This window comes from Microtus pennsylvanicus, chromosome 6 (assembly GCF_037038515.1).
Source record: "Microtus pennsylvanicus isolate mMicPen1 chromosome 6, mMicPen1.hap1, whole genome shotgun sequence".
In the NCBI taxonomy this organism is placed as follows: Eukaryota; Metazoa; Chordata; class Mammalia; order Rodentia; family Cricetidae; genus Microtus; species Microtus pennsylvanicus.
The window spans coordinates 51,968,472-51,993,177 of NC_134584.1; positions in this window are offsets into that span (position 1 = coordinate 51,968,472).

Genomic DNA, 24,706 nt, shown 5'->3' on the forward strand with positions numbered 1-24,706 from the left:
CACCTTTCAGCATGTCTGCCCTGGTGGCTGTGAGTTCCCGTCCTTCCCAGGATAGGATGAGAAGCCCCCCACGCTGTCTTTCAGTCACCTGTTGGCATGAAAAGGCCCCACCTGCTGTGTTTAATGGAAATGAGGCCTGGTATGTGAGGATGGAAAGGCTCGGTTTGGATAGCTGTGGCAGGAGAAGGAGCCTCATCCTCCTGGAGTGCAGAACAGGACGTCGAGTGAAAGGTGGGCAGAGAGGGCACCTTCAAGAATGGGCACAACCAGTGCCCAGGCTTCCACTTGGATGAGGATTTGTCCCCAAGTGACCTCTGCACTTGCAGTTAAATAGACACAAATGGCAGAAAGGGGGTATTTGGGGTGGCACCTGCCAAGGAAGGGGACAGGCAGACCAGAAGAGTAAACTGTGGCAGCCTCAGGATCCCTGTGATAGTGGTGTGTCTCTTCACCCCCAAGGGATTGCCTTTGTGACAGCAGTGATGACATCAGCAAAAATGAGCAACTAGCCAGAGCTGGCATTTTGCCAAGCCTAGTTTATCAGTCAGTCTAAGCCAGTCTCCTGCTGCTTCCCAGCATTTGTGATGTCTGGCTTCCCAGGAATACCACAGCCACTGCCGTCTCTTCCCACACTTCTGTTTCTATGAATTTGCCCATTTAGAAATTTCATATGAATGAAATTTTACACAGTATTTTGAAGGTTCATCTTTTGCAGGATACAGAGGCGTGGATGTTTTAAGAGGCACTGCTCTGCAGCTAAACACTTGAAGGGTATCCTGCTACAATAGCTACAGGAAAGGGATGCTAGATAAAAATGCCTGTCACAGCAGGAACTCAGTAAATTCCCAGAGCTAGGGCAGGTGAAGGTGACTCCAGGGGGGTACCCAAAGGTATGAAGCTAGGCTCTCAGGGAGCGGAGTCAGCTGCCAGCACCGTGTGTTAAGTGGGACCATGTGGTGATAGCCTAGCAGTTTAAATCTTGGGTCATACAGTCAGAGAATGTTGCAGGCATTTAGTAAAGTAATTTCCAGACAGAAAAAAAATTCTAAACAGGTACAGAATGTTTTAAAAATGTGCTTAGATGCTGAAGAAAAAAATGGATATAGACAGTCATAGAAAATAAATTAATAGTTTAAAAATATTAAAGCCTTTAAAGAAAGAGTAAAGTAATATAAAAAGAATAACACATGAGGATGGGAAATACACAGGGTGTCTGGATCCTGTGTAGTGATTTGTTGACTTTGAATTTTTGAATGCTGGTGAGTGAAGGGCAAATGCTTTGGAGAGACATTGGATTGTAGAAAAAACTGCTAAATTAAACCAGCCTATATATATTTTAAAAATGTCTTAACTTTATAATGAAAGTCAGAATATGTGCTGCTTTGGAGAAAAGGTTATGCTTTTGTTTTCATAGGAACCAAAATCTATGGATTATGTCAAAATTATTAAAGATCAGACTTGACCAGGGGAGACCTCCTGAAAATCTTGGCTGCAGACGTGAAGGAAGAAAGAGAAAAACTACAAGGCAGGTGACATGTATACTTGTCCCTCTACCTGGGGAACAGCTCTGAGATGAGACATGGTAAATCTTGTTCGCTACAGAGTCCTCCTGACTTATTATTATACACAACCCTTTCATATGGCATGGACAGAGAGTAATATACAGTCCAAATGGACTTCTAAAGCTGACAGATGCCTTTTACCTGCTAAAACATAGAATCGAGAATAATCTTTAGCTGATTTGTGCACACCGTACATTCCATATTTGTGTTAATGCAGATATGCATGCTTACTTTAAAAGTTTGTATGTTTCCAGAAAAAAAAGGACGAGACACCAATGAAAACAAGTAGCCCAGGTGATCCAACTTCTCAGAATGCCTCTGTTGCAGTTTTCTCAAGATTCTGCATCCAGAACAACTTCAAAGTAGCTAGCCAAGAGGAACCAGCCTCCCAGACTACTCTAGTCAGTATTTCAGACAGCCCTGAACTTTCCCATCACACAGAGACTGGTCTTCCAGGATTTGACCATTATCTCTATTTCCTCAGAGTCTCCTAAAGATGCCATTACCCCCAGACAACAGGAAGTAATTTTAAGAACATGACACCCACATTCCCAAGAGGTAGGATGAGTGGGGTTTTTTTGTCATTCATTGGGTTACGGATGTTTGTCATCCTTTAGGGTGTTTGGTTGCAAGTTGTTATTGGTCTATCCCCCAGATGATTCCAGATTCTGCCAAGCTGACAGCTAGCTACCCATCATATATGCTGTGACATTTCTGCCTAGCCCCTCTGAAAACTGTCAACCTGGCCAAACAGTACCGCTTTCTTCCAAGTTTTTCTCTCTGTTCCCTCTTGGGTCATGTTGTGCTCCTCTCATGAAGGCTACCCCATAGGGACTGTGACAGCATCTCAAAGAGATTGTGTGCGTGTGTGCGTGTGTGCGTGTGTGTGTGTGTGTGTGTGTGTGTGTTGTGCGCGCGCAGATGCTAGAGCCCCACGAGATGAAGGCCGATGTTTCTTCTGTTGTGGCCAAGCTGTTGGTTCTAGAGCTAAAGTATTTTTAAAGCACTTTCCTCGCCGTAGATATTGAGATAGACACTTGGAGAAATACATCTCGACCTGCCCCTGGCCCTGTGTCCAGCTGGCCCAGACGGCACACGCTGTAACCAGGTCCAAAGCCTGAACCTATTTCCAGAAGGCTTCGGCCCAATTACCACATTCAAGGCCTTCTTTATGCAGTAGGCCTACTGGTAAGAAATGAGAATTAAGGCCCAGTTCTTACCATCAAGAAATCTACAGCGTTGATAGAAATATGAGAAGGAAATGGTGGGTGGGGCATGCAGAGGTTGGGGGGTCAGGAGCAAAGGCTGAAAGCTGGCAAAGCACAACGTGGTTGCCCCTTCAACGCAGGAGGTGGAGCGAGAACAGCAGTTCGGGGTTGCAGGAGTCCTTGGCCTCAGAGGAGTCCTGTCTGCAGCCACAGCTGAGACCAGCAGGCCGAATTACTTGCTTGATACACAAGAGGGAGATCAGGGATTTTGCTCCAGAAAAGTTACTTTTGCACGGCTCTGCCCAGGCCCTGAAATATGTACCTTTTATGATTCTTTAAATCTACCGCTAAGTTCGTCTCTTCTCAGTGGAAGCCATTGCCAGTAACACAGCACATTAACCCGAGAGGGTGCTGGCAGGCAGTGGAAGCAGCTATAAGAGGCTGCTCCCTCCCGGGCCCTGGCAAGAGAGTACACAGAGGCCACCTCAGCCCTTACATCACAGAGATTTCTTCCACCAACAGCTAGGATTCCAGCCAAGCTTTCAGACACTTGTCAAGTGCACTGAAAAAATTCAGTCTCGTGTCTGTGTCTGGAGTCGGCACTGGTCAGATCAGCTGGTGTCCTGGGAGATGGGAATGGCCCCAGGGAAAGGGTGCACACCGAGGGATGCATCTCTTGGTGACTGCATCTTTAGAAAAATGGTTTGTGTCCTTCAAAGCAGAGTAAACTTCTGGCTTCTTCTGGCTGCCCTTAGATGCATTCCCTTCTTTGGGGAAAGGGATGGGCTCCTGGCAGAGGCTGGGTGGGCTATTGGATCAGGACAGGTCGCTGGCCCTTCCGGTCCGCAAACCTGCTGACTCAGGTCACTCCCGCCCTCCCCTTGGTAGGCAGGGAGCCCAGGCAGTGCCTGAAGCAGCTCCCAATGCTTCAACTGTTAACTTGGATTTTTCCAAAATGTGTTTCTGGTTAGTTTAAAAAAGGATAAACAAGATTTAATAGCTGGCAATGAATCACATTTTTTTCCTCCCTAAACTCTATTTGGATCCACTCAAACGCCTGTCATTCCACTTTTGTACAAATAAATAAATCTCCTTTTCTTTTGTGCATTTTTCTCTGTCCTGCATTTCCTAAAATACAGTTTGTTTGACGGATGAGTTAAGCAGTTCTGAGGTTTGTTTTTGGCTCTGCAGGCAACTGAGTTGTTTTCTCACCATAATTCAATGGGACAAGGTTACCACCCTCTCAAACACTCACACCTCATTTAGAACCAGAACCCCCTTCCCCACAAAGAAGAAATGTTAGCTAATGTTCTCAGGGTGTCAGCTGTCCGCAGGAAGCTTCCTTGGGCTCACATCTCTGCTCTGCTTACCTGTCCGTCACGTTGTGTCTGTACAGGGCGTCCTTGGAGCACAGGCATTTGGATGTGAGGTCATAAGCGAAGCTGAAGCGTTACATAGAGCTAGGCCCACCACCCACACAAGCTCAGGGCTTGCTAAGCAGAGATTTACCTTGCTTTGTTGAAATACAAACCGTACAATATCTGCGAAATTGATGCACTGAAATTAAATCTCTGTGTTTTCTAAAGTGATGGCTATGTATTAAAAGTGATGTTTTCCGAGTCGATATGTCAGCTGGCATCAAGCCCTTGCTTAGATGGAGGAGTCACTTCTAGAGAACTGCCTCATATAGTCAAAAATGAGGCAACAGAGGCACGAGGGCTGTCATTTCCAGGCCTATCTGGGCTATAACATGAGACCCAGTTTTGTTTGCTTGTTTGATTTTAAAGGCAGGACTTAAAAAACATAAGTTAAGAGTCTTCTTTGAAGAGTGCCACCCGGAGGTAGAACCTCGGTGAGCCTGTTCAGTGTGTGCTTCTTGTGATCAGGACAGTGTGAAGGACAGAGGCTGCCCTTCTAGGCTGGGTGGTGGGAGCAGATACCAGAAGTGGGCTCGGCTGCCATGGGAACAAGATAATAGAGCATCCAGCTGGCTGTGGCCTGCCATTCCTTCTCTCCCCACCCTTATCTCTCAACCGTATCGCCTCATCTTTAGACTTCTTTCTCCCGGGGATTTTATCGTTCATCATCATCATCATCATTATTATAGAATTATTTGCATCTTTTTGCCACTTATAGAATAGTGTTAGAATAACCCGTTCAAAGCCTGCAATCATTCTGAGAGCAGGGATATCCCCATCTTTGGCCTATGTCTAAAACAAAGCATATTAGTAACCAATCAATAACAAGAGAATACTAACACTAATCAGTCACCATCTCTTCTCCCAGTTTTTCTGCTCGAGTGACGCATGATGAACACACAGTTGTGCAAGCTAACAATAACGTGATTTCTACTGCTTTATGAAAACCACTGATGGAGCTTCACCACTGTGTCCACTGAGGCCTGGTGTCTGGAAACTCAAACTGGGAATAGTTGGCTTAAGCCAGAGGTTCTCCATTCTGCTCAAGCACTGGACGATCTAGGGGACAAGTTGGAACAGGAGGCCCCATCCCCAGAGGCCCATTTAGCAGGTCTGGATGGCGCTGGCGCTGCTGACCACACTTTGAGAAACATTTGGCCCTAAGGATGAGCAAGGATGATGAACAGAGTCTGTGGTTCTGTAGGCTCTGCCGCTGACTAAACCACGTGGCGTTTACCCATCTCATCACAACCCACGAAGATAGGGAAAGAGAATGGGGTCTTACATCCATGAGTGCTTCAAGGTATGCCCGCTGTTTCTTTCACGGGATTAACCTTCTTCATGGAGAGGTTAATGAAAAGGGAATAAAGCTGAAAAGGGAAATGACTGCGGTTGTATTTTGGGCCATCAAAAGCACTGCAGAAGCATGAAGTATGTTGATTTACCATTCTGCTCTTTCCTATGCTCTTCACAACCTAGTCAGCTCCTAACACTGAATGAGAGGTTTTCTCCTGGCACCTTCTTGGCTTGCATTTCTTAGTTAAGAAATTCCTGATTTTAAAAACAGCCCCTGGGTTAGGGAACATGAAAAAGAGCAAACCAGCTTTCTGCTTGGAAGATTGCATCCTGCAGGATTCTTGGGGATTCCACTGAGCTGATACAATCCTGACACCTGCTTAGTATCTATAGGCATGTCACTGGTCACTGGTGTCACAACCACCAGGACTGCTTCCTGGGGATCAGCACTCACATGACCCGGCTGCTGGCAGGGTTGACTCCAGCATTAATCAGCTCAACATCTGGATCCAACCCAAGGCATCCATTGGATTGTCACAGATGACTCTACTCTCAACTGTCAGCAAAGGGATCCGTCAGTGGAGGGTGCCAGCTCTGCACCACCCAGTCTGCATGGAAGGCTAAGAATGGTATTCATAAATAAGCTGGACAACTCAAGGGTGTGGGTAAACATCCCCTCGGTGATCTGTCAACTCAGTCCTACACGACGAGGCATTTTGCCTGTAGCAGCAAAATTACTGTGGTAGAGAAGACCTGGGTGGATTATGCCCATTTTTGAACGTTATAACCTCCTTGAGCTAACAGTACGGGAACAGAAACAGCCACGTCCAAACCCTTTAATCCCCTTGGTCTGTTGTAGCTCTGATTCTTTCTTCTCCTCCTCTTCTTCTTTTTTAATGTGTGAATGAGCTTAAGACAGTGCACTCACTCACGCACATGTGTGCATGTATGTGAGGGCACCTGTGCAAAGGCCAGAGGGCAACCTCATGCGTGATCTTCAGGATCGCCGTTCACCTCTTTTAAGCAGGGTCCATTACCGGTCTGGAGCTCATCAGCGGCCTGAGAGCCTCCTGTCTCTTCCTTCCTTGTGCGGAGCCCATGAGTGTGCACTGCACGCGTCCATGGGTTCCAGGGACTCACTTAGGCCTGTGCTCTTGCAAAGCGCACATTTTACTGACTGAGGCGCCCCACCCCAGCCCAGTCCTAAGGGCGGGTACTCCAATGGCTGGCAGTCTCAGCATCATCGTGGCAGCAGCAGGGAACTGAGCACGGGGCAGAGTGTCAATGACATCCATCTTCCCTTCAGCAGTTCACGAATCCTAATACGGAAGGCAGGGCCTGCGACATTATCCAGGAGAGACAAGCGTCAGAAATTGCTCTGGGGTGTGTTAAGGGAAGCGGGCACGAAAGAATCAAAAATTCACCTCATCAAGGGGGAAAAAACAACAACAACAAAAACACAACAATCTGCAGATAACATTGCAAATCAACCAGGAGACAAATGTCTGCTTGGCTTGTCAGCCGCCATTTCACGGCATTGATTTCTCAAAGCTGAAAACCATAAGGAGCCCAAACCAGAGCGGAAGGGCGGCATGACCTCCCATGCTCGCTGATTTAATTTTCCTCTCCGAACACACGCAGCCCCGTAATTAGAACATTTACCAACTATAAATACAATTTAAACTCCGTACATGTGTGTCTGTGTGTATGGAGAGACTGGAGCTGAGATACGGTTTCAATAAAAACAGTCCTTCCGCCCTGATTGGAGTGTGTAAAGAGGGGATCTGTTTTTACCACAATCTACTCCAAACTGGTGTTGGCAGCCACACTCTTGGCTAATAAACGTCAATAACAAAGCTACACAGAGGTATAAATTAAAGGCCTAGCAATTCGGGGATTTGGGGCTTAGCTTGGGACTGTTTGCCCAGCCCATTTCTGCTCTGCCCATCTGTGGAAGAATGCCACAGCCTTTGTTTGAGTCATGGGCTAACGAAGGGGGTGTGTTTAAGCGTGTTCCACTCTCTGCTGAGCCCAAGTCCACTCCCCAAGGAAAGGTGTTTTCAGAGGAACGTATGGGGTGGAGGCGCTGAAATGTTCTGGAAATGTCCCTTAAAACTGTAGTGATAGCACTCTGGATCTATAGACACATTAAGAATACATTATTTAATTAATTAAGAAACCTAATCTGTTGGATTCTGTTTTCCTTCTTTCTTTGTTTTTATTTTCTATGTACGTATTAGTGTTTTGCCTGAATGGACGTAAAGTGTGCCGTGAGCATCCTTGGTGCTCACAGAGGCCAGAGCAAGTACCAGATCCCCTGGACTGATGTGACCTGCCGTGTGGGTGCTGGGAATAGAACTTGGGTCCTCTGCAAGGGAAGAAAGTGCTCTTAACCACTGAGCCATCTCTCCAGCCCCATGCATTCCATTTTTCATTTCCTTTTGATTTAAGGACATTAAAAGCAAGGAATTCCATTCCTCTTGTCCATCTGGACCATCAGCAGCCACAGCAAGACTTCCTGGGAGCCAGCGGATTCGGAAGAAGAGGCAGCAGGGAAGAGAAGTGCAGGTGATGACCAGGCATGGGTGGAGATGGGGGAACAAGATATGATACGGTCTGCCTGCTTGGCCAATGGACCGTGCCCATTTCTCTTCCATAGACACACCTCAAAGAGATCTTCAAGACAACTTAGGCATGGGCTGATAGAGTCCTAGAAAGACCCCAGACTGTCATTTATCTTCCTCAAGCTGGCTGTTGGGCGTACCGCAATGGCAATACTAAAAATAACACTAAAAGCAAATCGGAAGCAAGGCACACTATTATCTCAGCACCCAGGAGGCTGAATTGGAAAGATCTCAAGTTCAAGGCCAGTGAGTGCTGCAGAGCAAGAACCTGTCTCAAAGAACAAACCAAAAGCAAATGTGTGCTACTACGTGCCAGAGACTGTGCGCTTAACCATAAGCACCACCACCACCATCAGCCAGGAGGCACCATTACCAGTTCCTAGTCTACGAAGGAAGAAACTGAAGCATGGAGGTTTGGGACCTTCCCAGAGTCACATGATGATGAAGTCAGGCTCAGGGAGGCTGGTGCTTCAGTCGGATCCCACCCTTCTGACCCTCCAGTTACTCACACTGTGGGCAGCAAGCCGAATGCTTGGCACGTACTCATCTGTCTAAACCTCACTGCAGTGCTGGGGAGCAGGTAATGTCACTGCTTCTGTCCCCTGAGATCGAGTAAGGGTGACTGGTAAGAAGGCCCAGATAGGCAAGAAGGCCTCAGAGACACTGTTCAAACCACTACTTTATGCCACTTTTAACATGACGACAAAAGTCAGGTGACTCTAACCTGTGTCCCTACTAACCCTTTCTTCTGCCTCATTACACTCGGTCTAACTCCAGGCTCTGTTTCATTCTCGACCGGCTGAGCATTTATCTGTGTATCCGACCCTGCACGGTCAAAAGAGGTGCAACATGGGACGGAGCTGCACATCACTTTTCAGGGTTGCTCTGGTTTCCCTTGGGTTTGAGTGACAGCTGGTGAAGACTGTGCATGAGGGCACACACATGTGCTCGTGGGTGCACACCCGTGTAAAGACACAGGGAGAAGAACACTTTCAGACTCAGGAGGAGCAAACTGACTTGCCCAAGATTTCAGTTCTACCTAAAGTTACACTGGGCCTCAAATTCCATGTCTAGATAGCAACGCTACAACTCAGAACACCACCCCTCTTCCAGCCCTTCACAAATAACAGTATAAAAATATCCCTCTCCTCTACTTGTGGGACAAGAGGAGGTATATGTGCGGAAATGCATGATTCTGTGTTGCTTTATCCACACAGCCCAGTACCTCCGTTACCTAGGACACACACTCCACTCCCCTCTCTTCCTTCAGTGGGATTAGTCCCCCCAGTCCCCCTCACTTGACTTTCTGGGAGCTGAAGGCAGGGGATCGTCCATCAGGGAAGACATAGAACATACTTCCTGAATCTGCCCGAGGAGCCTCATTAGCCGCTCTTCCCACACGATGAAAGACTTCACTTCGGTTTATTTCCCCCAGGTAGTTAGGGAATGTTGTCCTAGGCTGGTTTTTAGAGGGTTTGCTTTGCTTGTTTCTGTAATGGTTGGCTACAAGGGTCTGACCATATTTTGGAAAGTTCTCTAAGCCATTTTCCATGCACCCCCAGGTGACCATTGAAATGAAGGGAGCGTTTTATAAATACCCTAGATACATAAATACATAAAATCGTCGTTTGTAAGTAAGGTAAAGCTAACTTAGCTAAAACACAACTTGAAGGTGAATCATAATCTAAAATGAATTTTATGTCACTAGAACTCAGTCTACAGAACATAGACGTCCTGTACATTTTAGAATTAAAACATTTCTCTATGTTTTATCTATATGATAAATAATGAAGGGTAACTTTTATAGCTCACCTTTATGTCCGGCAGGAAGAAACAGACAAAAAGAATTCAGCATATATATGCTGGAACTAGAATGTTGTCTCCACTATGTATGGTCATCACTTCACTGGAATCGGGGAACACACAGTCATTTTCTCTTTTCCAAAGGTCATTCTGTGTTGGAGGAAAAGGTGAGAATCTGCCAAGACATTTTAGAAGCTGAATCTGTCTCTCTGTCTTTCTCCCCTCGGCCTCATCCCCTGCCTGCCAGAGGTATGTTTTCTCCAGTTACAGGTCTCATTCACTGTCCATAAACTCAACCCACTCAACCCTAGACCCCCTGGTCATTCCCGAAAACACATGAAGGAAGTTTCCAGAAGGGAAAAACTAATGGCCAGATGTTCTGTGTGCTGAGAACATGTCAACTCACCAGTGAATACACACATGGGAGAAATGCAGATTAAGCGCTTAAGAATTCATAATGAAGCCAGGTATGCTGTCGGATGGCTGTAAGACCAGTACTTGGGAGGTTGAGACATGAGGATCTGAAGTTCAAAGTCACCTAACATAACTCCAAAAAAAATTAGAAATTGATTTTTTAAAAAAATGGGGGCTTTGTCTGTTTACCTAGTTTTTGAATGAACATTTGTTAAGCACCCCGCCAGGGAGCAATGGACTCAGCTGAAACTGGAGTGCTATCCAAATGCATACGTTTTAAATGTGTGCACTTTGCTCCAGGTATCTTGGCGGGGGGGAGGAGTAGGATTTTTGACTCTCAGATGGGGAGGGATGATGGGTGGTGAATGTGTGTCAAGCCTTCTTGCCTAGGCTACCCCAACAGGGAGGCAGCCTTTGGCCTTGGCCTGTTCTCATAGCCCAGGCCTACGACATTTATGCTTGATTATCCTGAAAGACCTTGGGCAAGAGAGGAAGGTCTCAAGTCAATTAGACTTAAACGAGCTGGATTTGAGATGACAAAAGACGGGCCATTTGAGCGGCCTGCACAGTCCACATTGTGGAGGCCTAGAAACCCTTCCCAGGGCAACGTGCTATGAAAAGGTGTTCAAAATCAAGCACTTGACACCTTTAGAACTGGTAAGACTGTGAGCATTTACAGGACACGGCATTCTCTCAGTCCATAGCCTAATAAGGCAGAAAGAGAGACTGTGTGTCTGTGCGCGGGCGTGCGTGCTCGTCAATCAAAACAGCAAATACTTCCCGATTTGTTTGCCAGTCTGCCAGACTACTTGAAGTACAGAATTAATTTTTTTTCAAGCAGAAAGAATTATTTCCTTCCAAACACAGACTGGGTAGAAATGGTCTCAGAATCGATCAGAAATGTAATCTGAGCTCTGCGGCGGTGATTCCTCCTAATCACACACCAAATTTCAAGAGCACTCTGTAAATTACCCTCCGGCAATTAAGCCTGTCCGATTCCTCCCGAGAAGGGAGCAGTCCTCTTTGCGTGCTCTCTGTCTAGGACAGCTGTTGAAGTCCTAGCAGTGGGGAAAGCCACGTGACACCTTAGCTCATAACTCAGCTAACACATCTCTTAGAGATTACCATGTGTTATATTGATACAAATAGCAAGACAGGCATCTGGGTTGACAGGCAGAAAATGGGTTTTCCCCTGCCTCAGTGAATGGTGGAACAGTCAAGACAATACGCAGTGAGCTCAGGTGTTTTGGGTGGCCCACTGCAGGAGCGGAGGTGGGAAAAGAAAACAAGGGCTTTCCAACCCCTACCTGTTTCCTCTCCTGCACCACCTGAAAACCACCTTTCAAGCCTGTGCCTTTCCTCAGGTGTCTGTATGGGGAAGCAGCCTGAAACGTCCTCACTTGTCTCCATAGTAACCATCTAGAGGTCCTGCCTCCTGCAACAAATACCCCGAATCTTTTAAATCGTTTTCTCCTCAAACAAAAAATCAAGAGTCCTATGGCGGCAGGACACACATCTTCATGGTTGGATATACAGCTCTAAGCAAATAACAGGATCTCAGCAAGCTGTGAGCAGTCTCGTTGGAGGGAATCTTGCATTGAATTTAAAATTTTAAGCTAATATTTACAATTGCTATTATGTGCACATGATTCTGGGAAAGGGGTGGGCGTGTCGAAGCCAGATCACTCCGGGGAGCTCTCTCCTTCCACCTTCCCTGGGTTCCCAGCCGGGACCCAGGCCCCCAGGCTCCAGTGGCAAGCATCTTTACCGGCTGAACCACCTCTCCAGGTTTCTGGACTTCATCAAGGCAGCCTTGGACCCTTTTGTACCATGAGTGAATCGCTCCAGTTTTGTTCTACTTCGTATGAAGTTCTCAGAAGAAATGGCTCACTTCTCCCAGGATCCAGAGACAGGGAACGACTGTCAACAGCTTCATTTCCACCCTGTTTTATGTTCCCAGGCTTTGGGTCCCCTGGTTAACACCCTCTACCCACCCCTGCATCTGCCCTCTTGTGCCAGGATAAGCCCGGCAGTGAGAGCAGCCTGCCTATCACAAGGCAGGCTTCCCCACGGGGTGAATGAGGGAACACCCACATAATCAGCATTTGCACACTTGCCAGGACCTGATTGTAGGCCTCTCAGCCAGGGCATCTGAAGTGATTCGGGAACAATTTCTCAGATTACACAACCGGAGGACCGCACAGGGGTGCAAGGAGCCTCCTGTACAGCCGCTTCCCAGACCTGTCTGCCCACCCTGAAACAAAGTACCTTTCACCAGCATTTCCATCAGGCCGGCTCTTCCACATCCTTGACCTGGCCATTTTCTGGACCCTCAGTCAGGGAGCAAGAGACATGCCTCTTGGGAGAGCGACGAACTTCCTGAGGTTCTAGAGGTCACGGGATGGTACCTGAACTACCTAAACTCCAGTCTACTCTCAGTCTTTGAAATACACCAGGTCAGCAATACGTAGGACCTGAGTTTTCTTGATCCGTCACTTGGGGAACCAGACCACAACTTTAGGAGCACTCACGGTACAGTAAGGAGAGGCTGGAGCCACAAAGGCCAGCTCAGCAGGGCTGAAGGCTAGAGTTAGAAATGGGCGATCGGTGGAGGCTTTGCCCCTGTGACCCTACTGTTCTCTGGCCATCGTCGAAGACCAATTGGTTTACAAATAGTTATGATAAACCTAAGGTCTTAATTTCCTTGATGGAACCGACCGTGGAGCTGTGTAAATGTCTCCTGACAGACATAATGGAGGGTCATTAGCAGTACAAAGCAGCATTAGTTCAAGGGAATACCTCAGTGTCCACCGAAATTGCCACGCATGTAAACCAATTTCCCCAGCAGAAGGGTAAACACAGACTCGTTTGAACCCCCGAGATGAAAACAGATGGGATATCGCAAACAGTTTCCCAAAATACAACAGACTTCTGGGCTAATTACACGTGGTTAGCTCTGAATGGCAGAGGAAATAGTTTTCTTTGCTGCTAAATGTCACAAGAGTCACCTAAAGGCTCAGAAGGAGGCCGCTTTGTTTTTTTGAAAATTGCTAAAAAATTAATCTGTGCTGGAGGTGCTCGTAAAACACGGAACAGTCCCTAGCCTGCTGCTGGCTACCTAGCCGCAGGCCTGTGGGAGAGACATCTAAATCCATGGTAACCCAGATGCAGGGATGCTCTCTGCACTCTAAGAGCTCCGGGTGGCACAGGGAGAGACGCATACATGCACATCCCCGCGTCCCTGCATGTGCGCATCCTCACATCATCACATCCCTGCTTGGTGCTTGCACCCCAGAGCCACATCCTAAAGGCAGGAGGCGACTTCGGTGGGGGCTCCGGCTCGGGTCCTGGGTGAGGAGGAAGCACCCGGCTGGGTCGCGGGTTCCTGGCTCCGGAAGGCTCGCAGGGACTCCAACCCCTGGAGCAGCAGCGTGCAGGGTTCAGCCGTGTTTCGGTTGCCCTCTGACCTGACCCCGGGTCCACAAAGGCCTCCCGGCTGTGCCGCTATGGTCCAGCTTTCCAGTCTCTGCCAAATTAATGAGCCCACGTCAGGTTAGGTTTACAAGCCAGGCAGGCTAAGCAGCCGAGTGGAAAATGAGCCCAGGGCAGTTCGCGAGGTACTTGCACGCGTGTGGAAGAAGCTAGTGTCCTTTGTCCCCTGCTGGTCAGGCCAAGGAACTCAGGAAAGCTGAGGATCTCATGAGTCCACCCTCCACTGCCAGTCACACCCTTGTCTCCAGAGGGTACTCGCCGGGATCAGGCTAGCCTGTTCCGTGTGAGAGATTCATGTATCCTACTGTGGTTAAATAACTCAGAGCCCACTTCAGCATCCCAGCAAAGCAAGGCTGTTTAACAGCGTGTTTGGGCTGTGGGTTCCTCATACCTTCTGGGTCTTTATACAGCACGGAGCTTTGTCCTGGGCTCACCAGTTTGGGGGCTTAAGTTTGTGTCCCTACAGCCACATTTCTTCTAGCTACGGAAGACCCGGATACAACCAATGACTGCGTGCCCGACCTGAGCAGGGAACTCTTCGCTCCTCCCAAAGGCAAAGCTCTGGAAGAGGCTACCCAGAGGAGACAGTTACAATCTGGGGGAAGTTTTAAGAGCTAAAGATAAGTCGAAACAGGACTTGATATGTGTTTTGAATAAAAGTGGACCTGCAGGCTCCTACTTACCTCTGACTCTCCCAGTGCTGACAATGGCTCTGCTTTCTTATTGCTCTTTAAACAGGGGAATTCTGTTCAAGAAAACAATGACTAACCTTAAATGTGATGATGCTTCTTGCAATGATTTATAGTATGCCTTCCAGATTTTCAAATAGATTAAAAGCAAACATTTTCATTTTAAAACACTGGAAAGATCAGAGCATGTCTCTGGAAACAGGAAGCAAAAGCCCCTCTTAGTGCAGCTTTGTTGACCGCTGAGTGCTCCAAAACTTCAGAGCTGGGAGGAACTGATGTGACTGCTGACTGGCTCCCCACTCTTGTGCCCCCCTTGCCTTTGCTTCGAGGATTTTCTGAAAGTGGAGGCAGCTGCCGACCTCTTCTAGTGGCAGGCGCTGTCACCTTTCCTAAGCTCCCACCCTTACTGCTGGGTTTCTCATCTCTAGATCCCGCTGGCACACACAGAGCCTCCATTACCATTGTAAACAGGACCACCTTCCCTGAGCCTACACCTCCCAATGAAATCTTAATGTCCCTGCAAGGTCAAGTTGTTTGTATGATTTCAAGTTGCCATACCTTTAAGAAGTTAATTATCTCCAAGGGTAAACCATAGCACGTTATAATTATCTTTCTGGGTGGTACTTTCCTCAAGTACCGAAGATAAACAACTTATAAAGAGGATGGTAAGTTTATCTGAACTCTGTGTTGCTGTGTCCTGGAGTAAAGAGGAACATCATAGTGGGAGCTTACAGGGAAGGAAAAAACTCACCTCATGGCAGTTGGGAGGTAAAGAAAACCAGGTAGGGGCTCTGGTCCCATTATTCCCTTCAAGGGCTCAGCCCCCAATGACCAACTTCCTGCTGTTAGACCTCATCTTCCCAAAGCCTCAGTACTTCCCACGAGGATTAATAGCAGGGAAGCACACTATTAGCATGTGGACCTCAGGGGAAGTGAAGATTCGAACTACATGTAACCTTCAGTAAGCAATCTGCCTCCTGAGATGAAATTTAAACTCCCAAGAGACAGGCTAACACCATTGTCTCGTAGCACAGAAGCAGATGAAGGCTCATCTGAATCAACATCGTCCCTTTTAGAATTCCAGTAAGTGCTGCGGCTGGAGACATGGTTCCGTGGTTAAGAGCACTGGCTGCTCTTCCAGAGGACCCTGGTTGGATTCTCAGCGCCCACATGGCAGCTCACAACTGTCTGTAACTCCAGTTTCCAGGGATCTAATACCCTCTTCTAGATTCAGTGTGCATTGCACGCATATGCTGCACAGATATACATGCAGACAAAACACCCATACCCATCAAATAAGTAAATATATTTTTTAAATGTCTACTGAGTAGTATTTTGGGGAAGAACTTGATTTTTCCTTGTCATTAGTTTCTGCTTCATTAAAAATTATGTCTTAATTATTTCTTCTGGAACCAAGAAGAAGGTGAGAGAAAGAATAAATTAAGATCACTGCCAAGGCCAAAATTCCCCTAGTAAGAGACAGTACCAGCCTTGTACTTAATAACAGATTTCACTGCCTCTGGCTGTATAGTCCTGGATAGGTTACATAGCACTGTAAGCTTCTGTTTCCTCAATTTCAACTTGTACCATAGTTACTGGTGTTCAATAAAAGAATACACACTTGATAAATATTGGCAATGATTGCCTCACTTTCAGCAGGGTATGATATCATAGTGTGAGGCTTTGGTTAGTCCTTCCTGTTCACAGCTGACAGGTAGCAAACAGGCAAAAGTATATATTTGCTTAAATACGAGAAAATGAAGAATCACCAGATATTTTTTTTAAAGCCATTAACAAAAGACAAAAGTCAATATAGAAAAATAAGAATCTGGGGGAAGCAGAGGAAAATTTAAATACAAACACAAATTGGCTTTCTAGGTCAAATCTCTGGGGAGATGAGAAAAAGTATCATTTTATAAATTAAGAAAATGATGCCCCCCAAAAGAAGCCTCATAAAGGAAAGAAAGAAATTTTGGAAATCACAAGTATGAATTAGAAGTGAATTCAGTGAGAGAGTAAGAACTGAAACTGGAGAAGTATTTGAGGAAATAACAAACAAAAATGGAAAGCCATAAAAAAAAAAAGCTTGAAGATCAATTCCAGAGCTATAGCAGTTGATTGAGCTCTAGGAGGAAAGTGCGGAAGATAATTCGTTTTTCAAAGAAACAATACCAGAAGGTGGCCCAGAACTCACCGAGATGTATTCTTAAACGAGAGGGACAAATAAGGGCCCAACATTAAGAACGAGGCTACACAACACATTATCATAAAACCTCAGGACCTCATGAATAAGTCAAACTTTAAAACAACTTCTAGGAGGAAATCTGGTCTACTAGACCAGAAGTTAGGAGTTGTAAATACGTCACTTCTTAAAACACCACAGACATGAAAGCCGAGTAGAGCCGTAGCTTTGTAATAATAAGGCAAAATTCCTTCCCGTCTGGAACTCTATACCCAGGCAAGCTCTGCTTTAAGTGCACAGACAGAATAAGGACGTTCTCCACATACACAAAAGTTTATCTCCCTCATACCCTGTCATACAGTGCTGGGTTACCATTCTCATGAAAGTACACACACACACACACACACACACACACACACACAACTTGTGGCTCATACGGACATATGCTTCCAGGAAGCCACACCTTTCTCCGGGTGTAAGGAATAGCTTCAATTAATCTAAACCAATGACTGATAATTCACCACTTCTAGCCAACAATTGGCTTAGAAATAGGAACTTGGCTAAGATTAATCAAATCTGGGAAAGTCTACTATAATGCAGGAAGTTTTTCTACACTTTAAAAGGGGGCATTATGGCAACGGGGAAGATAACGGTGAAGTGTTTGCCTTGCCAGTACAAGAACCCGAGTTTGGTCCCCAGAACTCAGGCAAAAAAGCCACGGGTAGTGGTTCACACTTGAAGTGATCTCAGCACTGGGGAGGCAGTGATGGGTAGCTCTCTGATTCCCCGGCCAGCCAGCCTAACTACCTGGTAAGTTTGAGGCCAGTGAGAAATCTATCTCAAGAAATAAAGATGAAATCTTTGGGAAGATGAGAAAAGGAATGACTTCCAAGGTTGTCCTCTGGCCTCCACATGTCCATGCACAATGTGCAAATGTACACGCCCCCTACACACACACACACACACACACACACACACACGCCTTCACGGGACTTAGTGTTTGGCTGTGCACGTGAGGACATGATGCTCTCATTGTCTTACAGCCCTGAAGGGATAATACAAAGGGTGGCAGAGAAGAAAGATGAGAAGAACCGGGGCACTTACTGAGGGCCAAACCACTGTAACATCTAAATGTCTTGTTATAGGAGGGCCAGGATTCAAAGCCTGTGCACTGTGTTCATCTCTCAAGCTGACTTCACTGGTGAAAGCAATCAGAATTTATACGAACACTTACCGCATCTGGGCGCTTAGGGTCTAGTCTACATTTTTTTGATTTGCAGCTCCATGAAGCCCGAGAAGTAGCTGTCTCGTTCCCCGTGTACAAGAAAGAGGCTGAAACAACTAGGTAGAAAAGGCCACTCTTTTATTTATCTGGCCCCCTCTCTCCCTCCCTCTCTCCCTTCCCCCCCTCCAGAACAGTAGGTACTTAATGCCATTCTATACCCAGAGCCTGTCAGGTGACATTGGACAGAGCGCACATAAAGAAATACTCAAAACCACGCTGACTGCAGACCCGTACTTCGCAATCATTTGTGGTTCACGTCACCCTTCGTCGGTGTCTTTCAGATTTGTGGTAGCCAGCCCTCGAGATTCCTCCTGGTGGGTCTCTCTTTCTGGTATCCCCACTTTGACGGTGTCCACTGTGGTATATAGCTGAATTATATAAATAATAGGATATTATGCACATAACAACGTGTGACCACGAAGATTAGATCCTAGAAGACCCAGTGGCTTCTGCTTGCTTCCTTCTGGCCCGCTCACTTTGGGAGAAGCCAGTCTTTTTGGCATACTTACTGAAGAAGCCCCAGGGACAGTGTCTCATATGCCAAGAAACTGCAACCTCTGGACAACATGTATGGGAGCTGCCTTCGAAGACCATGCTCTGGCCAGCACTTGGAGCCTAAACAGCCAGCTAGATCCCTTCGGAATTTCTGTCCCATAGAAACCATGTGATAATGAATGTTTATTGTTTTAAGTTCAGTTAGAGGGTGAGCCGTTACAGAGCAGTATATAACCCATAGAGCCGGTAACTGAAGACGCTTCTCTTTAACCTCACAGGCAAAAGTCACCTTGATTTATTTGTCACCTTGTGCCTTTCAACGAAAATATACGGGCCTCTCAAGCGCTCGGAACAGAGCAGGGAATGTCCCACAGTCGCCTCAGTGCAAGGTACTCCAGGGACAAAACTAATGGGAGAGCATTTGGCATCTCTCATGCTGTCCCTGCCACCGTCTCATAGCTGTCTTCCGCAGAAAGACCCTGGGAATCGATACAGAGTAAAACAAAAACGAAACACAAAATCCCTCAGCTCAAAGGTTTCCTGAGGTGTTACACAATACTCCCCTGCTCGCAGCCTCCTTGCCTCCTCCGCTTCTCAGAACACACAGGAGTTTATGGCCTTGGATCAGGCCCAAAACTGTAGATAGCCATCAATCTTGAGCGCGCTCATATATTCTGAACAGTGAAACTGTTCTTGGTTATGGTGTTTATGGCTGGGGTTTAAATAGGAAGCTAATAAAGATAAAATCTGTTGATAAGGTAATCGGACCTGTCAATGGAAAGTTTCCTGTTGCCTAACCAGACTCTGGCTCCCTCCCTGGTTCCTGCTTCTACATTTAGAGAATATCATTGGGAGGGAGTTAAAACTAACAGAATTAAAATTTGTTTCTCATAGAACCAATTCAGAGGCAACAAGCGCTACTTTTAGACAGAGTGAGTAGACAGGCTGTGGGGGTGTGGAGTGATCTTTTATTTGTGTTTTAATAAATGAAGCTTGTCTGGAGATCAGAGTGCAAAGTTAGACACACCAGTCAGTCACGGCAGTCCAGGCAGTGATGGCACACACCTTTAATCCCAGCAGCCGATATGGTTAGCCATAGAGGCCAGGCGGTGGTGGTGCACGCCAGACCGTACCAGACAGGAATATAAAACGGGAGGAGACAGGAGCTCAGGGTCTCAGCCTCCAGTCACACTGAGGACAGGATTGCCCAGCCTTCATAGAGGTAAGACCTCTCTAGTTTTTATTTTTAAAACTAAAACAAAAAACAAACAAACTTCCCTGTGTAACAACTCTGTCCTAGAACAAGCTCTTGTATTCCAGGTTGGCCTCGAACTCACAGAGATCTGTCTGCCTCTGCCTGCCGAGTGCTGGGATTAAAGGTGTATACCACCACCACCCAGCTTGCTTTGTTTTTCTGACCTTCAACTTGAACCCCAATATCTGTCTCTGGGTCTTTATTGCTTGTGCTACAGGGGCAGCTGTTGTTTGCCTGCATAAGTCCTTGGGTTATTTGGGCTTTCTGTTCATTTTGAATGAGCAAGCAGAACCTCTTGGGCCAAAACTGCTCTGGCAGGAGCACCGCTTGAGAACCTTGGCTTGAATTAGGGTAACCCTAAAAAATGAAGCCTTTGCTTTGTTCCAGAGGCACAGGGTCCTCCTGGTCAGGCACCTTCTGGGAGAGGCTCGCACCAACGCAGCCTTGCTTTGTTTCTCAGAAGCAATCGGCATTTGGGTCTACCACGGGCTGAGAGCGCGTACCCATCTGCAGCCGGTGTTGCTACAGGTGTGGGATGTTGTGGTTCCTAACACCCTACACGTGTTCTCCTTCAGCACTACCGAGAGCAGCGTTTTGTTACTGGCCCGAGTGGTTTCCTGAATTTCCGGTAGTGGGTCTCCTGCAGAAAAGCTGCAAAGTCTTGCAAAAAGCGACACATAAACACATTCATGCCGAAAATGGGCTTGGCCCTGAAGGAAGTTTGCCCCGAGCGCGGGGTGGGATGGAACCCGCAGCTTGTCTGTGGAGCTCACGGGCGTCCAGACCGGAGCAGTTTCCCAGCCAAGCCCTCTCTCATCAATGAAGTCAGTTCAGACCCTGAGCCCTTGGCTCTGATGGACTGAGTAATAGAAACCTGTCTGTTTAGGTATAGCAGATAGCCCTGCCTGGGGGCTAAGAGTAGGGAAACGCCTTTAAAATTGTGTTAGCACACCGCGGCCCAAGAAGGGGACCCTCGGAGCTTTTTAGGTGACTCATCGAAATAATAAATCTGGATCTTACCCCTGCGAGCTAAAGATATTACTGGGATATATCAAATTAATACATGCCCAGGGCATGGAGCTCAAGATACCAGATAGCCCTGAGGTACTTTCAAATTCAAACAGGAGCCTGGGAGACTGGTGGCCTGAGATACATTGCTGGACTCCATGTCAAGGTGGGAGGAGAGAGCCCAACTCCATAAGGCTATTATCTGACCTCCACACACTCACAAGATACATGCATATCACACACATACACACACAGAGAGAGAGAGACAGAGAGAGAGAGAGAGAGAGAGAGAGAGAGAGAGAGAGAGAGAGAGAATAAAAATAAGGAAATTCATCCGAATAAGTCACATAATTCAGCTCACTAGCTTCTAAATGGTCATTAAATGGGACCATATCCATCCACACACCTGAAAGTCTGTACTCTGTTTGCAATTGCAGAGTCAGATGGTGCTGAGTCCTGGGAATGTGGATGCTGAGGGGGTCTTTATTTTCATAGATATCATAGATAATATTTAAAGGATTAGCAGAAAAAGCCTGAGATTTAGAAACATTTTCTCCATTAATTTCCCATTGCTGTAACTAAATGTCTAAAGCTGCACAGTTTAGAAATAAAAGAGGTTTTATAGCTCACAGTTTTAGAGTCTCAACAGAATGGTAACGGCGGTGGCAAGGGGCTTGCCTGTTTCTATCACATTATAGTGGGGGGCATCACGGCAGGGGAGGACGAGGTCACTTGGTGACACAGACTGATTCACTTTTTGCAACAGCCTTCTGTCAGGAATTACCCACATCCTCCTAGAGCTATATCTAGTCCTTCCTAGAGCAGGGACCTCATAACTGCTTCATACAAGGGCCTGCTTCATACGAGGGCCCACTTCATACTAGGGCCCACTTCATACTGGGGCCCACTTCATACTAGGGCCTGCTTCATACGAGGGCCCACTTCATACTAGGGCCCACTTCATACTGGGGCCCACTTCATACTAGGGCCTGCTTCATACGAGGGCCCACTTCATACTGGGGCCCACTTCATACTAGGGCCCACTTCATACGAGGGCCCACTTCATACTGGGGCCCACTTCATACTAGGGCCCACTTCATACGAGGGCCCACTTCATACTAGGGCCCACTTCATACTAGGGCCCACTTCATACGAGGGCCCGCTTCATACTGGGGCCCGCTTCCTAACAGGTCCACACCACCTGGCAACACTGCCGCACTGAGGAGAGAGCGCCTACCATCTAAATTCCCTCCCATCCACAGCAGGATGCGAGTGCCAAGACAACCATCGGGAAAGGTTGGGTCGATTCGTCTTCAGTGGAAGTGGAAAAGGCAAGGGTTAGAGAGGAATGTTCTGTCTTTCATCCAGGCTTTGTACAGCCCTCACTATAGGCTTGCACAGGTCATGCAATAAGAACAGAAACTACGAAAAGAAAACAGGACCTCATCACAGGGACACCTACATCCATTTGTTTTAATTCTAGCTCGACACGTGATTGCCACGATCCCAAGCGGCAGCGAACTCACTGTTGGCAGGGCAGAAAGTTACAGTCCTCCACCTCTTTGCAGGGTGCTGAGAAAGTACCCAGGGTGAAAGCTCTTACACGAACAATTAGACCCTAATGGCTTTTGTTGGCGTTGGAGATAATGAAGGTGGTTATGCCAAAGGAAAGCGTGAGTTCTACACAGACTGAATTTTAAAAATGATTATCACCGTGCATCAATTCCGCAATGAAGCAGGCTATCCCTGTTTAAACTGTTAGAGGATCGTTCCCACCAACCAGCCTCTAGCTTCTTCCTCCGTCCTCAGGGTTACCGCATGATAACTTTTGACATGACCCACGTTTGTCTCAAATGAGAAGCTTTTTATTCCCCCTTCTCCGTGACAAGGAATTTGCGCGTATTTATTTTTAATCAGGTGATGAGATAATCAATACGCAATGCAAGGCAGTGGTGCAGAAATAAACTTCGCTGGGCTCTTTAGCAGTTCACAGGCCACGACGCGGTCCTGTGCTAACTCAGCCTAATTTACAAAGGCAAAACCGCGACCTCCCAGGCCCAGATTCTTCCACATGTTTACCTTCCCGAGACTCCCCCGACTGTGTACCTTGATGGGCAGCCAGAGTAGAGTCAAAGCACCTGGCTCCCTTGTCCACAAACACAAGGGAAATGAAAAGCAGAAACTCGGGCTGGGATATTTCCAATGAAACAGAACTAGCCCAGGGAAAACAGGGGCCCCCCTCTGCATGTCTGGAGAGAGATACCAAGTCTCTCCTGAGCATTCTGAGACAGGACCACTGAGGACTCTGGGGGTACAGACCGGATCTAGCCCCTGTCCCTATGTCCACAGTGTAAATGAAATGTCACTCTATCACCAAGAGGGGTAAAGTTCAGATCCAGGCCATGGCCTACAATGTTCCTCTTCTTCTGCTCCTTCCCGTCCTCCCTCCTTCTCCTCTTCCTTCTCTCTCTCTTCTTTGGCAGGGTCTCTTTGGGTAGCTCAGGCTAGCCTGGAACTCATGACCCTCCTGTTTGCACTCCTGAGTGCTGAGAGAATAGATATATACTGCTTTATCAAAAAACCTGCTTTTAAAGCCAAAAGCTGAGGAGAAAACTTGGCTCAGCCCTCTCTACATGGGGTTTGAACATGGGTTTTTCTTCCCTGAATTTGTCAAACAAAATTCATCAAGTTACACTATTGGCCTACAAAATGAAGACTTGTACAACAAATAAATGGGTCCAGAAAAATCTAAGATGATAACCTACATATTGATTAATTCTGCATTAATTTCTAGTTAATTGTGAAAACATTATCAGTCTCTTTGAGTCTCCAGTCGTAACTGGCTTTGTTCACTTGTCTCAGAGGCAATGTGACATTGCTCAATGCTTCTAAAGGACTAGGTATGACTTTAGAAATTCCTCCCAAGGTGGCTTTAAAAGTGAGCCAATTCTTGTTTACCCTTGCCCCCCAGAGCAGATGCATTGGGGGACTCACTGGTTCTGAGGAGAGAGGCCTGTGTGGGATATTCTGCTGACATGGAGTGGGATCGAATGTTAACATTTAACAGCTTCCGGGAAGAAGAAAACAATATTATTGGAGTTAACAGCAATGCTGTGGGTCTGTATTCTCAGAAAGAAAAAAAAATTAACACCTGTAGGATGCTTCCTGGAAGTCCCTCAGCTGTGTCCTGCAGTCACTGATATTAATTCGCCCGGTAGCAGGGCACAGCTTGGCTGAGGACACCAAACAGCGTCTACAGAACCGAGGACTCAAGGCAGTCAGTTTTGCACAGAAAAAGCTTTTGTTCCCTGGCGGTTAGTGCTTTAAAAAAGTCATGTCAACTGAAGATGACAGCTACACAGGTATTATTCTCCCTAGTGGCTGCCACTCCACCGGGGACCTCGAGAGGTTGGAGAAGACACACACAACACACACACACACCCCTTTCCTTGTTTAGAGAAAAGTCGCCTGTCATGGCACCCCACATCCCTTTCCGTAAGGTCTGCTTTGGTAGTGTCTCATTTTCATTTATTCATTTTTCCATTTGTGTTGGCAGAGGCTGCTAGTTCGTTTCGCGACCACCCTGACTCGAAATAATCACACAGAAACTATGTTATTTGCAATACTGTTTGGCCAGTAGCTCAAGCATATTTCTAGCTAGCTGTTATATCCTAAACTAACCCATCCCTTTGTGTGCATCACCACAAGGTCATGGCCTACTGGCAAAGTTTCCACCAGCTCCCGTGTAGGCGTCTGTCTCCTGAAGGTGGCTACATGGCTTCTCCCTGACCCCCACCTACTCTCTCTATATATCTTTTTCCAGCCTGGCTATATTCTGTTAAACCATTGGCCGAAAGCAGCTTCTTGATTAACCAGTGGTATTCACATCAAATTTGTTCATTCATTTCAGAAGCATCCAGACCCCATTCTAGGTCTATGTATCCAGCAAAAATAAAACAGGCTCCAATTCCTACC